Source organism: Poecilia reticulata, linkage group LG2 (assembly GCF_000633615.1).
Source record: "Poecilia reticulata strain Guanapo linkage group LG2, Guppy_female_1.0+MT, whole genome shotgun sequence".
NCBI lineage: Eukaryota > Metazoa > Chordata > Actinopteri > Cyprinodontiformes > Poeciliidae > Poecilia > Poecilia reticulata.
Genome location: NC_024332.1, coordinates 21,978,986 through 21,983,806, shown reverse-complemented (window position 1 = coordinate 21,983,806; position 4,821 = coordinate 21,978,986). Strand labels below are relative to the sequence as shown.

The 4,821-nt window shown below is 39.0% G+C and overlaps 1 protein-coding gene across 3 annotated transcripts in view; it reads right to left on the bottom strand.

Annotated features, from left to right (window-relative positions):
* kalrna (kalirin RhoGEF kinase a) overlaps positions 1-4,821 on the bottom strand; it is a 174,826-nt gene that overhangs the window by 113,553 nt on the left and 56,452 nt on the right. The gene's annotated exons all lie outside the window — the stretch shown is intronic.

Below are 4,821 nucleotides of genomic sequence, written 5' to 3'. Positions count from 1 at the left end.
GGATTTTACGGCGCCACCTTAAGTCCCTGAACTTCACATTTTAACGGAAAAAAGCTCAAATTCCTCATGTCCCCTGGAGGGCTCCGTACTACGCGACTTGGATGTAACGAGTAACGCGACACTTTTGTAGAAATGTAGTGAAGTAGAAAGTACAGATACTTACTGTAAAATGTAGTGGAGTAAAAGTAGAAAGTACCCATTATTAAATCTACTTAAGTAAAGTACAGATACACGAAAATTGGTACAGATACACGAAACCACTGGTCTCAGGACACAGAAAGAGAGAGGAGAGAGACAGTGGCTGTCTTCATGTTTCAGGACCATATTTTTTATATTTGGTATACATTATATTAGCGTTTATAACCGGCAGGGATCAAAAGTAAGGCAGAGTTTTATAAATCACCGAGTTCAAAATATATTAGGATGTCAGAATTTGACTAGTGATATGGTTTCTGGTGAACAGGGTGCATTTCATTTATGATTCAGATTGTAAAAAGTGTTCCTTCATATTAACACATACAAAACACTAATAATCTTGTTTTTATTTTTGTGCAAAATGTCTTCCATATACAGTTGATAAGGGAAGTTATACTTGCTACTGTCACTATAATTTGGGTTATAATAGGTGAAACCATTTTTTCCAGGATGGGCTAATGAGCCTCCATACAATTTCAAAAACTTTAAAAACTAGAATTGGGTCTTTAAAGTTTAAATTCATTCATAAAATTATACTTGGAGGCTTCAATATAGAGACAGACAGACCGAGGTTTGCACAGATGTGTTTAAGCTATTTGTATGATATAACTCCTTTGCTTTTTCACAGATCCTTCCTCCCATTACTGCTCCCAACAAAATCAATGTGTTTACATATATGTTGATATTCACACTGTCATTAGTTAAAAGCAAACCCCATCCTGCTGCTACCGCTAACCAGTTTGAATGCTAGCATAGCATTCTCTCTTTGACTCCATTAAACAAACATTTCTCCAAAATGCTCCTTTTTTTATTGAAAGCTGCAAATTTCAGTTGAGTTTAAATGCCACCGTTGTGGAGCGGGGCCTCCATTCTTGATCAAAATCGTCTCAGTCCGTGATGATTTAAAACTGTCAACACAGGACACTAGCGCTCCAGAAGTTTCCGGTTCAGGTGAGCCTGCAGCCAGCATGTTGTGGTCAGTTCCTAATGGATTTGCTTCATCCGAGAGTGACCGATTGGGTCGGTTTTCCAGCCCAAAGTAGAGAGATAGCCAAGTAAATTATGCCGAATAACAGTTTGACATCACTATAGAAATGGATCAGAAATACTTTTTTCCCCAATTTTTGTGAATCTATATTTGTATCCATATTCTGTCAAGCAAATAGGGACGATGGTGGCAACAGCGGTAGGTTGCCAATTCCATCCCTGCTCATTGTGGTCCAGGCTAAAACACTTCCCCCATCTTCACCCACCTGATGGTGGTGGTCAGCAGGGCCCGACAGGCGGTGCTGGTGCATGGAAGCCTCTCCTCTATCAGTCTGCCCCAGAGCAGCTGTGGCTACTACTATCCAGTAGTTTGCCACCATAGTTGTGTGAATGTGAATGGATGAATGGCTGAATGCAGTGTGGAGCATTTGGGGTTCTCTGGACTTGATACAAGTACAGACTGTTTACCAAATGTTCCGTATATTAAGAGAATTCCCCAGCTGTGGTCAACATGGGTTCATAGGCCTCAGTTTGCATAAAACTATTTTTAGAACATTCAGCATTATATGTTAAAACATCTGGGTGAATGAATTTGAATAACTGGAACTGTATGTGTTGTTTTGACCCTGTAGTGAAAAGGGATCATTTCAATTAATATAAACTTGTGCACCAAATTTTTGCTCTCAAGAATCTTAGTAGCTCTATGCTAAATTATCATTCCAGCTGAACACATAATTAGCTGTTATACAGAAGTATCTGACCAGTATGGACCCACACACCGGACCTCCAGGGTGCAGACCTGGCTGACAGCTGAACGACGTACGTTCTGTCACAATCAAAGCAGGATAAGTATCACTGCAAAACACGTTGGGCCCTTAAACTAAAGGAGGAAAACAAATCAAAAAAAGGGTCCACTGTGTGTGTCCATGCATGTGTGTCTGGGCATGTGTAAACAGCTTCTGTCATTTGCACACGTACACACACACACACATGCATTCTTACAAACAGAGAAGCATACAGGAAGCTGTTAGTCACTTTTCTGGGCTAACACTCACATTTCAGGTTTCTTTTGAACTGTGATAATGACTCGGCGTTGAAAGGTTGGCTTGACGAGCTTCACAAACACACAGATCTCTGAAACCTGGAGTGTAGATATGAAATACATCTGATCATGAGATAAGAAAAGAGACTTCTCATTTCTCCTGGTTATTTCAGAAGTAACCCCCCGACTGCCATTTAAAGCTGAGAGCTAGCAGAGCAGGATGACATGAATTCCCCACAGTGATATTAAAATATGATTCATGTGGAATCCAGTCACCATGTGACCAAATAAGTAAAAAAAAAAAAAAAAAAGAGCTTTCCTATTGTTCTGCGAGTGAAACAGATGTCAGAGGCAGAGGAAAGACATATTAAATCAAAGACAAAAACATGCCAAGAGCTGCTTGTAGATTTAAGCTCCAGACAGTAAAGCTGATATATCGTCTCAGTCTTACTTTATCATTTCATCCATATAACACTTCAGTGGACTGGGATCACTTTGACCCAGTGAAATGGAAAAAGGCTTCCGTATCGGTTAATAGACTAAAAAAAAGCATCTCTGCTTTAATAATACACTTAATCATACACATGCACTGAGTTAAGGGTCAGCCATTTAATAACAAAAGGTCATGAGGAACCAGAACATGTTTACGATCTGTCAAAGCAACTGGAGGGATTCCAAGGACGGATTCTATAGCAGTTCTGTACAATGGCTGAGACGGATTAGTTTACTTTTCCTCCTTTTCCTACAGCTTTGTAAGCCATCTTTAAGAATAAAAAAGATGGAATTGTTACTAGTTTCAATGATTGGCTGTATAGCGTAGTATTTTTGTGATTCGCCTTCCAGTTTTAAAATTAAATCACAGTTTAAATCACTGCATTAGGTGACCCTGCAATAAAAATTCCAGTAGTTTGTGCATCCAGTGTATTGTCTTGTATCCAGGTGCGTTGCCCTGGATACAAGTAAAAGGCAGTGAAAGTAAGGTGTTGATATTTCAGCCAACGGTTAAATGAAGATGTATGTTGGACTTTAAGCAACAAAGGCCTCACAGCACGTTGACAGAGACAAAACAAACAGTTGTTTCCTTAAGCTAGCTGTCGCTCCTTAGCTACTAATGCTAAGGAAGGTCAGTTTTATCTGGATGTTTGCGCTGCTCAGAACACTCACGTATGTCTGTTACTGGTTACCATATAAAGATAGTCCTGCACAAACATGGGCTGAGCCTGAGAACACTTTCCCTGCTGTTAGGTATGGGGGTCGCTGCATCATGCTGCAGGTAAGTTTGATGCATAGGGGGACTGATTCACTTCACAGAAAAGAAGTGGTCTCATGAAGATGGTCTGAAGAAGAAAGAACATTACTTGGAAACTCCTCATATGAAGTCATCAGCCATGATGTTAAATGGACCTTGCAGGTAGGCAATGACCCGATAAGCCAAAGGTTACAAGGTGGCTTAAGGATAACAAAGTCAATGTTTCTGAGCAGCCATAGAAAAGCCCCAATTGGAGTCTGGTAGAGAAATAGTGGGCAGAGCTACAACGGTGCGTGTGAGCAAGTTGGGCAACAAACTGACCAGTTAACCAGTTAACCACATTAGTTCTATCAGGAGGAATGGGCCAAAATTCAAGACAGTTGTGAAAAGCTTGTGGAAGGAAACTTTAAACATTTAACCAAATTTATGGTGTTAAAAAGGTTATTCTACCAAATACTATGAACTTTTTCCTCCTGTAAACTTTTGACACTTAAGTTTTGATCAGTCAAATTTATTAAAACTTGACTGAAGCGTCATGCTTCAGTCAAGTTTTTCACCACCAAAGTAGCATTTGCCAGGTCCAACACCATAATGACTGACCTGTTTCACCGCTAAAGTACAAAGCCTGAACCTGATACAAACTGAAATTCTGTTCGGGACGAACGACTATAAGCTTCGCACGTGTGGTTCTCACTCACACTAATGTATATGATTAAATAAAATAATGATAGCTACTGCAGTGTATGCAAAGCATTACAAGAACAAAGAACGGCTCACTGTGAAACTCCAGTCCTATTTTCTAAGTAAAGAGCCGTTCAGTCCCCACCGTCTGTGAAAGCGAAGCGCTGCTGAGTTAGCTGTAGCCCTCGAATTTCTAATGATTTATGCAGTGTTCAATATATGTGTTCAATGTACAATGTACGCTTCATGCATTAGTGTATTTTTGTCTAGTTTTTAGAGCAAATATCATATATATTATATAACTAAACACAACATGCAGAGTTGAACACTGTGTTTGTCAAGGAATGTAGTAGTATAATATAAAATAATAATAAAATAATGATATAAAAGCTGAAATAATAGAAAGAGAAGAAAAGTAAAAATTATAAATTAGAAGAAACAGAAATTAGAAAAAAAGATCTGAATAAAGCATAAGAAGTAGAAAAGAAAGCACAAAAAATCCTAGAAAGTGGAAGGGGCATAAAGAAATCAGAAACACAAGCAGAAATGAAATTGAGCAGGAGAAATCACATTAAGCAAACAAATTGTTAATCACAGAAGAAAGACCCTGGTGCTGGAGCTAACCTTTGTAGGATCTATCTATCTATCTATCTATCTATCTATCTAT